The sequence below is a fragment of the Bombus fervidus genome, chromosome 7, assembly GCF_041682495.2.
Source record: "Bombus fervidus isolate BK054 chromosome 7, iyBomFerv1, whole genome shotgun sequence".
NCBI classification, from domain to species: Eukaryota; Metazoa; Arthropoda; class Insecta; order Hymenoptera; family Apidae; genus Bombus; species Bombus fervidus.
In genome coordinates, this window is record NC_091523.1 from 17,406,748 (window position 1) to 17,419,430 (window position 12,683).

Genomic DNA, 12,683 nt, shown 5'->3' on the forward strand with positions numbered 1-12,683 from the left:
TCTCTCCCGGCGCCGGCTGATAAATGCATTTACAGAGGCCGACTTTTATAGGACGATTATTTCGTTACGAATTCACCGTCGAGCGGTCGTAAAGTCTGGTACACAATTATCTAATTACCGCGGCAATTACGTCGCTGAAATTTCATTAGTCGCATTAAAGTCTAGGTAAGGCTAGGGACACACAATCGTCGATAGGTACACTTCGATCGACGCCGCCAGGTAACTGGATTTTAGCCGGACAGGGGAGGAAAGGGATCGAGGGCTAAATGCACGCGGAAAGCAGCTCAAGAGAAACTATATTTTGCCGCTCGTGGCAATTACAGAAAATCAGCCGGTGAATTCGCGGTGAATCTCGCGGATAACAGGCTTCCACTGTGTCGGTTTATGTGTGTGCTAGGCCGCACACGGCACGCGATTAATTTATTGACTCGCGATCGCATGATGGATAACGGCTCGTTACTCTCGAAATATGACCGGAATTGTTAAACCGCCACCAATCCCCGCTTCGCCGCCAATCTGCTCGTAAACGAAGAACAGTTTGCGCGTGGTGAATGAGACCACGTGGAAACGACAGCGATTACAACATAGAGAGGCTGAATTCACCGAATTTCTGGAAGCGGATATTCTCAGACAATCGTCGGGGGGAGCGAGATAACGGTAAGATAGGCGGTGCTATTTGTCTTACTTTCACCGGCCCCATTTGTGACGATACAGATCAAACGATCAACGAATATACACATAAGTATTGCGAAAATTCATCTGTTTCGAACGTTGTAAATGCCGATAATCCGCTTTTCTTGTCGAAACCGAAATGGGAATATCGGTATTTCTAAAACGGTATGTAGACAACTATATATTTCACACGGTCAATTTCTTCAATGCCGAGACGGGACAAAATACGAATGCACGTTGTTCCGATAAACAAAGATTCGTTAGCGAGTCTCGTGGAAAAAACATTTTAGAAACGTCGAAGCAGTTCGCGATTTCCGAAACGCCCAAGCGGTTTCCACGATAATCGACCACCGATCGTTAAAATTCTCGACTCTTCCGATTGCTTTGTTACCATCCCCTCTACTCTCCCCCCCCCCAAAAAAAAAAGATAAATCCATGGCTACTCGCGGAACGAACGAATTCAATTCTCCTTGCGCATGTGGGTACAACAAGAGGGAAATTCAGGCGAATCATGCTATAAATTAAAGGGAAGTCCTGTTGCAACGATTGCTTACGATTGATCCACTCACGGGACCACTTTTTCTCCTTTTTTTCTCTTCCGCTTTTATTTTCTTTTTCCTTCTTCTTTTCGTTGACATTTCCGACGTTACACCTACATCCCCTTTGTTACTATAATATTCAGAGCACGCGTCGTTATGTTTCTTCTTTATATCACAGGGGAAGTGCAAGTACGAACGCGTATGAAAACAAAATTTGCTCGTTCCCACAGGGATCGTCCGGAAAATTGAAACCGTGTTAACACCATAAAGATCTATATACAACCGTTCCTTGGCGCATTTCATTCGCCTTTCAACGTTAAACACGTTGGGTATTTCAGATCGTTGATATTTAACGCGCGCTTTTCTTCTTTCTTCGTAGTAAGCATTTCCTGTGACGTTATATGATCTTTACCGTTGAAGACGAAAAATTCTTACTATTTTTGCCGTTTTCGAGTGTAGCAGCCGCGTGTTGCTCGTCTTTAATCAAATATCTGCGATTCAAACATATTTTCTTATTGAAATTGTCAAGTTTCTTATTATTATTTTTAATTTCGTTGCTTCGCAAGACATACATATTGTACGATCGTCCTCTTTCGCTCGTTATTTTTATCCTTTGTTCGCGTCTCGATCGTAATATTGAAACGTGTTTCTCGTACTTGTACATTTTATTATGCAACATTTACTCTATTCTACAAAAGACTTAAAGCACGCATACAGAATGAAAATGTTAGAGGACAGACGTTAAGTAATTTCGTCGATATAAAAGCGGCTTACAAAATATTTTGTTATAATTTATAACGACAGAAGGAGGCAAGTTTAAGCCATGTAAAATCCTAATTAACGTTATTGCCACAATTTCACACTTTCCGGTCGTTGTATTCAACGTTAATCGCGCGCGTACCTGCCCATGCCAAAGGGCGAAAGATCGATCGTTTCTTGAGAATAACTCGCTTCCGTTGGTGCCAAAATCCAGGCGCGCCGAAACACGAGAAATTTCGAGACACAACCACCGTGTGATCGGACCGGTTTTTCTTCTGATCTATTTTACCTGATCGATGTAATCGTTCGGTCCCGGATACGCTTTTCCATAGCGGACAATAAAACCGACAGGGTCGAAATAGTCTGCGCGCAGAGTGCCGAGAGACGGTATGCGAGTTCCCGTGTCGCACGTGTGCACACCCACTACCATGGAAAATACCTTTCTATAAAACGAAGCGTGACAGCGTTTCGAGGTACGAGCGCGCCCGTAATAATAGTCGGCTATAGCGTATATATCGGCTAATCCGATTGATCGAGCGCTAAAGCGCGTTATTATCGCCTTACATTTTCCATGCTGTGCCGTTCGTTGCATCCCTCAGACATGTCGTGTCGCCCACAGTTCGTGGCCTACGTGAGCGTATACCACGTACCATACCGTGGACATGGCACTCGATCCTTTCACCTCCGGTCATCTCCTCCACCGTCTCTATGTGTCTGCCCTCGACGCATCCACATGCAATCCCGACGTTGCCCCATGCCCGCGTGTCAAGTGGTTAGGGCGATGGTTTCGTTGGAAGGGACACGACGATCTGGCAAAGCATTTTTCGCCCATCGTCGAGGAAACATTAATTTTGTCGCTGTAAACCTCGACTACTACCATCCTCCAAGCAAAATCATTAGTGAAAAAAGTATAAGTAGTTTAGTTTTATGATGTTACTACGTAATTATAATTTCAAGAAATCTCTTTTTAATTTCCTTTAATTTAGTTTGCGCTTTCGTAGTATGCGTGTAACCTTGTATAGAAGTTTCGTGCAACGACTACCAATTCATCCCATACTTTTGGAGTAAACTAACAAATTATCGTTAGTCATAATCTCTATGTCAAAAATGCTGCTACGAAAATTCTGTGCAGGTAATGCGGCATGTAATCGCGCGTACCCTTTCAGAAGATTTAGAGAGGAACGCTCGACGGCAGAACTAGTAAACGAACGAAATTAAAAAATCATTCCGGAAACGGGGTTGACAAAGTCACGTTTGTGCAGCTACTAATTAGCTGCGAGGCGTATTTTTTTTTTATCTACTTTTTTTAGAAATATAAAGTTCCTCGGCTTGCAACGGAAGCACTTCCGTCGACGAGTAGAACTCACTTTCGAAATATCACCGGTTCTTCGAGAAACAGTCCCCTATAACGAAGCTTTAAATTCTTTATGCAACATTTTTCAAATATCGTTTGCTATTTTGCAAAAATCTGTTTTTAATTCACCACATTTTCGTAGGTATCTTGTAAAATTCTTTTATTTTCTTTTTCTTCTTTTTTTCTTTCTTTTTTTTTTTTGCTTTTTTTTTCGTTTGGAAAGTTTAGGAGGGTCAAGGAGTGCTTGCGGACTTTCTACTTCCTTTTTGTACTTAGCCTCGTTAAGGATCGACTTTCTCGTAAAAAGCACTACTATTCCATTGGAAATATTAATCTAGAAACTATGATTTATATTTAGATATTTTCGTAAGGTTAAAACTCGAGCAATTTTGAAATTACGACTATTGGAATAAATAATAGATTTATTATTCGACGTAACGTGCTCCAACAAGTTTGTAACTTTCTCCGTTACGCTCCCTATTAATTGTACCATAGACAACTGCGCCGAACGATGTTGCCTAAGATAAATGTGACAGAGATCCTATGTAAACCTAGTTTACGGTAAATTGCGATGAAATTAACTACTTGAGCATAGAGGGAAAACCTAATTAATTTGTTTACCTCGTAATCTATTGAAATTTTTAATTAAATAACGATACAACGTCATTTCATTCACTTTACATAGTAGCTTTTACATCTTTTATTACTTGATATAACACAATTAGTTACTCCGCCATGCTTTTAAAAGCATATAAAACAAATTATGCTCGCGTTAAGCTCTCAGGCATCGATGTATGCATTTAAACGTGAATGCAATAAAAAATTCAACATCCTCGTTCATAATTCTTTTCTAAATATAGGGAAGACGAACGCCGATATGAAAATAGAGAAAGAAAGGACGCCAACGTATACATTTTTACATCTAAATTCGCAAGTAGCTCCATCCAACTAGGAAATTCAATCATAGAATTCGATGAACCGGTCGCGCCGAAATTAAATCGCGTTCGATTCAACTTCAAACGCGATACGGAACAATATCCATGCTTCAATTAAATTTAGTAAAATGCCGATTGTAGCGTTTTTCTTCTCCCCGCTTCCATTCGCTCCTTTTTCCACCTTTCCTTTTTTCTTCTTCTCTGAACCGAACGAGTTTGACTCGACGCTCTTGGACACAGAATCGAAAATGTACGACGAAATAAGCGCGTTCAAAGAATCTTCATCTAGGGCACTCGATATCAGAAATAGAGGAAAAAAGAAATATACGAAGCAGCGATGCTCGTTTGCGTGCAACGACCACATCGTAGCTCGTGCGCGACGCGCTATCAAGAACACTACATCTGTGGCCATCGAAACGAAGGAAAGATCGTCGACTCGCGCCACGCCGGGCTAAATATCGATTCGCCTTAAAATACAATCTGGCGCCCTTGGCCCGCTGCTTATGGATGGTGGTTGCTTAACGCTCGATTCGGCCGCTCTCCCTTTACGCTCTCTGTTTCGATCGGTCCAATTCCCTCCGTCGTACGAACTATGGTCGTCGGATCTAACCAGCGAAATTTTACGCCTGAAAACCGACGTTCAAACGCGAGATCGAAACATTTTAATTCGTTCTGCTCCAACGAGGTGTCATTATTAACTCGTCGATTGAACGGAAATACGAGATGCGCGTTAAACGTTATGAATATTTCTCGGCGATCGCAACGATATGCGTTCGTTTCTTTTTCCTTTTGCCGCTGCCACGCTTTCCATCGCTCGATATTATACGAATTATTTAAATCGTCCAAATGAGCGCACACGTTTGCCGACCAAGTATATACGTATCAATTTACGCGCATATATTTAATATTAATGCGCGCATCCTGAAAGCGTGTCGTCGTGCAGTTTTCGTTCGATACAAACCGCGCGCTTCAAACCGTTCCGCGGGACTGCTACCGCTCGTGGATGAGAAATTTCTATTACATTGGTCGACGTTTATAAAATTTATTGGCGTCGTGGAATACTTGACGAACCGAACATCGGAATGTCCGCGGGAAAAACTAGCGCGAACGCAAGAATATTCATCGATCATTGTACGCATTCAACGCGTACGTTGCGATCGTGGATCATGCGAAGAAAAATGTTATCGAGAAGTTCGTTGATTCGACGAGACGAAGTTTGCTAACGTCAGTCCTACAGGAATTTTGCCGTTTTCAAATTTCCCTGAAACCTTCTTTGTCTTATTGTTTTTAATTTATACATGACTTATATGTAAATACTTAAAGAATCTCCTCTATTTTATTATAAATTGATTTTCAAATTTCTAAATAAACACGATCAACGGGGATAAACTACATCATAAAAACGACGTCTTGTTAATCATCTTAATTCGTCAGACTATCTTTGACAGCGTGAATTTCCTCCCAAATACGAGCTCACGTACTACGTAAGCCGATAGCCATTACTAGCATTACGTTTAATTCCGATAATCGATATGACCCGGATACTTGCAGAAAGGATCTATAGAAAATACGCACCAGCGATATTGTAACAGCTCATAGAGTTAATACTGGATTAAGTATTCCTCTTTTGATTGAAATTGGTTGAATCTGCCGCAGCCGAATAAATTAGCCGGTGGCGCAATCGTATGCGCAAACGAAAATTATATACGACAGGGTATTATCGTAATATGGATTTAAACACGTTGAATATTAACGGGTGTACCCATCGAAAATTCAGTTTCAGTTAAATATGGCTTAAGCATTGTATTTGTAAACTTGTTAATTATAGACGCAGGATTAATCCGGTGACAAAATAGCAGCGATCGCAGGCGAGGAACTAGATAATTCGTAATTCGCGAATGTTGATAATCGTAGAGTTATCGACGACGAAGAAAGACAAAGAGGGAACAAGGAGAGAAAAAAACCAGAAAGGAAACGAAATCTAAATCGGTTCGCCGCATTGTTTTTTCGCCAAACCTTCGATATTTAATTCTGCAAATTTTATCCGGAGCTGTCGTTTTTATTTGCAAGCGTTCCGAAAGCTCGCGGCACGCACCTCGAAAATCGACGTGAACTGCACCTCAAGTGGAATAAGCGCTTGAAAGGCGGACAAAAGTGCAACTTGATGCGACTCGATGATCGTTTCTAATTAAAAGTGATTTAGGCTCGCTCGTTTTCGAACTGGAAAACTGGTTTCAACGACGAGAGAGGGAAAACTGCTCACGACAGGCGGACGATTCGAGTTAAAATTCAATTTGACGCCGCTGCTCCCAAAACTCACGGTGCATCTGTCAAATTGAACTCACTTCCGAAGAGTCGCCGAATATTTCATATAACATTAATTTAGCGAATTTCTGTGTGTTCGTTTTATCTCTTATCGCGGAACCTTTAGTTTGTCGTTTTCAAATACGCGTATTGACACTATTTCTGTTTCAATAGAATTCTAATGGTTCCATTAAAATAATAACACCTCGAGTCCTTTACAATGACTTTCGTTTATCCAAATTACTCCTTTCTTGCCACGATTACTGCTCAGCTGTCCGGTCTAATGCGATTTAATTCCAGATTAATGCGTTCGTCTCCGCTTCGCTGTAAACGTCTCTTTTCACCACTAGTTTCGCAATGTCGGCTTTTGTTTTTCTTTCGTGATTTAGACTCGGAGTGTACCCGAAGTACCGAAAGTTGCGGATTTTTGCATAAACGAGTTTTAACGGCGATGGTAATCCTATAAACACGTGGAACATCATCGAAGACTAATGATTCTACGTGAGAAAATTAGAACACAGATGTAGAATAACGCTGTTTTCAATCGAAGCTACGGTAATCAAATAAATCAAAGATTCGTTGTACAGTTATCGTACATTTATCGAATGTGGGCATTTTCGGCCAACGTTCTATAGACAAATGATAAATATTGCAGTAAATAATAAAACCACGATAAATTTTGCCAACAAATTATCTTTCGCCGGTATAACAATGGCTTGCGTATTTTTCTTCGGTAAAAACATTGTCAAGGATTCTGTTTTTCGCTTTTGTAAATAATTTCCCGTTTCGAGTATTCCTTTCTTTCTTTCAATTTCACGTCGTCAGTTCGACAACTTCGAACGAAATAAACTGCGCGATAGATATTTCTTATTTTTTTAAGTAGAATCGGTTTCTTGCATTATGTGCCACTAGCTGAGCGATACACGTCATATACGCGCATAAATATATAAAATCGACATAACTTAGATACGTCGTTCGTCGTAGTGGAGCGCAAATCAGAAACTTCGTTGGAACGTTTAATTCAAATAGGCCGGTAATTATACGGTCAGTGCTCTTCGTAATACCGCCACTACGCTCTTTCTTTCCTCCCCGTCCACTTAGTAGGGGTTTTCATCAGCATTCCGTAGACTGTACATTTCCGGCGAATCCCCATTGTCCTCCGTTTATCGTGTACAAAGCAACGAGTTTCGACTATTCTTCTTCGTCCGAAATCGGCTTCTAAACGTTACTCTAATGCCGGGGGGATCTGCTTTTGGTCGTATTACACATTGTTCTACTTTGACCGTCAACCGCCCTCCATTATCTAGTGGAATCGTTGGGTCGACCGAACATCGACTACGAGGATCCGCTCGAAGGATGTTGGCGAACACTGGCGAGACGAAAAATTAGTTTTCCGTTAAATTACGACAGTGACGTGATTCATGCATGGGAACGGACGAAGTGGCTGGACGGTGGTGGGGGGTTCGAAATGTAAACGGATCTTATCTCGGTCGATGAAACACGTCGTTCGATATTCCGATACTAGGCAACCATCGCCATCACCGTTGGCTTCAAGGGTATCGAGGCCTGGCATAATGGAATTCCTCGTTATATAAATTTCGGTGCACATTTTTCTGGCACCCATCGATCTCGCCGGTCTTCCATTTTCCTGGCTTTTCTCTTTTAAAGTCGACGTATGTACTAACCTGCTCGTACACTCATCCGCTTTCTCTCTCTCTCTCTATACACGTATGTACTTATTGTATATATGTATATGTGTCTCTGTCTCTCTCGTTCTTTTTCGCTTCACGGCCTCGCGCTTTGTTTCATTCCGTCTCTGCGAATAGCCGCTCGATTCCTCGAACGTTTTTCCAGAGAAACGGCGAGAAAACGGAATTCCATCGATAACTGTGAATCCAGCGTCGTTCTTTAAATGATTTTATCTCGCCGAGCAAAACGCTGGCAACGGATAAAAAGGGATTCCCGTCGATTAACTTCCGCTACGCTTTTGTCTGTGGATCGCGAGCCAGAGGAATAGTAGCGGATCATCTGGAACGGTACTTTGCCGAGGCTTTAAGTACTCGGATATCCGCGAAGTCGAATATCTGCGATATGGTTGTTTCGATACGATCGAACGGAAAGATTCGCGAAACGGTCGGCATTCCACGTATTTAAGCGATCTTCGACCGTAGAATTTAACGAACGATCAAGGATAGCGACGAGCGTATCGATATGGCATTCGTTTGATTGTTTGCGCGGCGTTCGACGCGACGACGACCGAGATGCGTCGATCATGGTCGATCTTTCGCATCGATAGATGGCTCTGCCGTCTAACGATCGCATCGCATCGTACGCTGCCATGGACCGTTACTCGGAATGCCATCGCAGAAGTCTACGCTTGTTTACCTCTAATAAACCGTTCGTTTTAGCGCACTTTAGTCGTGATTTTCTATTTTACGTTGGCGATTGGCGTCCTTCGCTCGTAGTTTCTTGCTCGTGTACGTTACAGAACGAACCTTTTATCCAAGGAGTCGTTAATTTCAGCACAAATTAGGACGCAGCCGGACGATGACTGCAATATTCGGACTCTGTGTTTTACAGCGCGAGCGATGTATCGAGCGATATTTTCATACGAGGTTAGGTTCCTTTTCAAAGTGAGTGCGGACAATGAATATAGCGAAATTGTGGAATACGTGTCTCGTGCGACAGCTGATATTCGTCGATTCCCGGCTGATAAGCGGTGAGTGTGTATTCCGTCTATTTCATTAAAAACGCAAATACATACTCTACGATTTACATATTTGCGCAACGAATTGGCGAGTTTTTAACGTACACGAGACTAAGAACTGTAAGAAAATTTTCGACCGACCTGATTCGTTCTCGCGCGTGTATCTCACCAAATGTCCAATTTTTGCCAGTCTATAAAAATTGCCAGCGTGGATTTCGCGAAATTCAATTTCCATGTCAAGGGTTGCTTGATTTTTCAATTTCTTTTTATTGCTAACCGAATCAAACTTCGTTCGCCGTAAAGTGGCGCGACGAGAAGAGTTCTCGTCGAGACTCTTACCTGCGACGTTCCGTCGTCCCGTGCATCGGTCCTTTTAAAAAGCACGAAACAGGATAGAGAAGTTACGGCGATGGAACAACGGACGGGTATCATCGTCGCGGCAGAATTTCCCGACAGCCGGCTGTTTCGAAATTTATCAGATAAGCGCGCAAGAGGGCTCGTAAGATCGAAAAAATACACAGGCGGATAGGAATACATAATCAACGAAAATAGAATAGCATCTCGCGGTATAGTTATTCCAGTCTTGTCGTTTATCTCGTCGTTCTTTGCCTGTCATTCGGCCGCTTAGATCAGTCTACTCCACAAACGGAGACAGATGTCACTTTGTAACATCACGTTCGCTTATCGGTGAATTTATTGACTTTTTATCGAGAACGCGTTGAACTCGTTTCTTTCTGCTTTATAAAGTTTTACAATCTGCGTGTAGCCAGTGTATATTCGAAGAATGAAAAATTAGCAGAGACACGAGAGTTTAAGAAATCGCGAATATTTAAAATGTATGTGACATGTGTTAAAAATTATTAATAAACATTTCATACCTTCGATATTTGTTCGCAAAAAAACTGTTATTTTCTTAGCACGTTTCGAACGAGTCAGAGTTGTAATCGTAACGAGTAGAATATTTTATTCGAAAGGGAAGGTCGCTCTTCTCTATTCTAGTGAAGTTACTTTGTGAAAGAAAAGAAAAGATGAATTGATCGATGGGTCTGTTGGTTTGAGACGAGAACGATGCTTTTCACCATTATCTACTCCACTCTTTAAAAGATCACTAATCAAAATCGCTATTTATAACCTGGTTTGTCTGGCGACAGATGACCTTACGCTATTACGAAATTCAAAATTTTTTGCAAAGAAAGCGATATAAACGACTAAGTCGTGATCAAATTTCTTCCTCTTAAACTGGCTTATTTATTCCGAATGATGTGGAATTTATTACAAAGCGAGAAACGCATGATGTAAAAATACTACATGATTTTGCGTATAGGATACGAAAACTGTTTCTTGAAAACAAATTCTACGAATGTATCTACTTTGCGATAAAGGAAATAAAGGAGCGCGCGAGTTTTTTAATCTAATTTCGTCCAGCTTCTAAATGGCTTTTTATAAATCACTGTAAATCGTCAATGTTTGGTACTGGTATCACCTGTTCAAACCATTTTTAGGGCTTATCCGGATCGTAAATACAGCTTACCATAGGAATTTTCCAACTACCTGAGAAGATGCAGGTAGTGTGACGCTACTTTGAATGCATCGTCAGGTAAAGCAAGCGGAACGTTTATCGAACATTGCCGTGCGGAGTTCCCTTGCCTTTCACTTTGTTCGATGTTTCAAGTTCGATATCTCCGGTATGTTCACTCAGAAACTCGGAATTTAACTTTCGGAAATAAAGCGATTTACAAACACGCTCGGAAAAATATGAGTTTCTGAACGGTGCACGCACGGATCGGATCGATTTAACGTCGTGAACGTGGGACTCTGGCTAACATTCCGAAACGCCTTTACGGAAGTTCATCTCTCTACGAACTTTCAAACTTTATTTCCAGTTGTAAAATCTGATGGTTCGAGTTGATTTTGACCATTCGATACGCGAAGGGACACCGCGCGATACGTCTTCTTGCGATAATTTTAAATATCGATAAAGAGTCGGTACCGTGCCGCTACTCTCGCCTGTGATATTAAGGAAAGTTCAAACCGGTCAAATGTACGAAAAACGCAAGAAGAAAATGACACGATATTTTATATGAAAGCGAATGGGCCGGAGCTCGGTCTGGTTTTTCAAGACGCGTAACGACCGTCGACCATATTTTTCACTTTCCATACCCTCGATTAATTTTTTTCTTCTCGAATACTCACCTGGCGCAAGAGTATCTAACGTCGAGTCGCTCCCTCCTTTTTCCTTTTTTCTAACCAAGCTTTTTACCTGAAGCGACCAAGCGTTTCCGCGGCGCCAGATTTCCTCGATATCTCGATAAATTTTCCTGGTAAAGGTTTGCTATTTCGTGGTCGGATCCTCAAATGTTTCTACTTTGGGCGAAAAAGCGCGCTTAAGAAGCAGCGAGGGAGAAAAAAGGGAAGAGCAGGAGAAGAAAAAAAGAAAGGAACAACGATTCTCGTCGATTAATCTTCGTTTCTTTTACTGTTGTACGCGAACTGCACCTTTTGCATCCTTCCGAGCCGTATTATATCCTCGATCGCATCATTTCCCTTTATTCAACCGCTGTTCCATCTTTCTCCTGCCTCCTGTATTATGCATTATGAGTTATTAATTATTTATAAGTGCATCACCTACTTGAAACTTGCTCACCATTCCATGCATCTTGCGACGTAATATGATTTATCTATCTACGTGATCTTTTCCTTCACCTTGTGAACTTTTATCTCGTGACCGCGAGCAATTCGCGGATAATAGTCTTGGTGGGCTATACAGTAATGGAAAGCAGTTCTAAAGTTACGCCGCACGTGTATTTACATTTATATTATATCGTGGTACGTCTTCAAAGGTATTCGATGATGAAAAATTTACGAAAGCTGATTTTCTGGAATAGTGTATCGTTTTTTCTTTCTTCTTTTTATGATAAGTAACTGCGTGTTTCATTGCACAGGTCGAGTATATCCGTATTCCATGTTTTTATCTTTAAAACCGTTCCCTAAGTGTTAAGCCGCTTTAAACACGATATTGTAAATACATATGTAATTGAAGTTTTGTTTCTTTTCTTTTCTTTTCTCCTTTTTTTTATTCTTTTTCTTCTTTTTTGTTACAGATAGATCGAATATTATGAAATAAGCACCGATATGATTTCGATGGCTATTAATTACTTAGTTTGTAACAGGTATTTCATAACCTACACTTAGAGAAAATATTACATACGTGCAATTTAATTTCCGGTATTATTACTAAAACCGATTATTATAAAACGATTTAACCTTCATCGATTAAAACGTTATGTACATTAGCGATTTTATTACTTGCATTTTCTGGCTTTGTAGAAGATTAAATTAAACTACGAATTTTTGATAATACATATTTTAAATTCTTTATTAATGTATTCTTATAATTATCACATATTCCATAG

At 41.0% G+C, this 12,683-nt stretch overlaps 1 protein-coding gene across 6 annotated transcripts in view; it reads left to right on the top strand.

Moving 5' to 3' along the window:
* Positions 1-12,683, top strand: part of LOC139989119 (uncharacterized) — a 264,602-nt gene that overhangs the window by 129,122 nt on the left and 122,797 nt on the right. The window contains exon 1 of one of the 6 annotated variants that reach the window (XM_072007104.1): positions 8,902-9,282. The exons of 4 other annotated variants lie outside the window; for them this stretch is intronic. The gene's annotated coding sequence lies outside the window, so the exon portion shown is untranslated. Of the gene's footprint in view, positions 1-8,901; positions 9,283-12,683 lie in introns of those variants that run through there. One more of the 6 variants, XM_072007105.1, reaches the window with a different exon arrangement.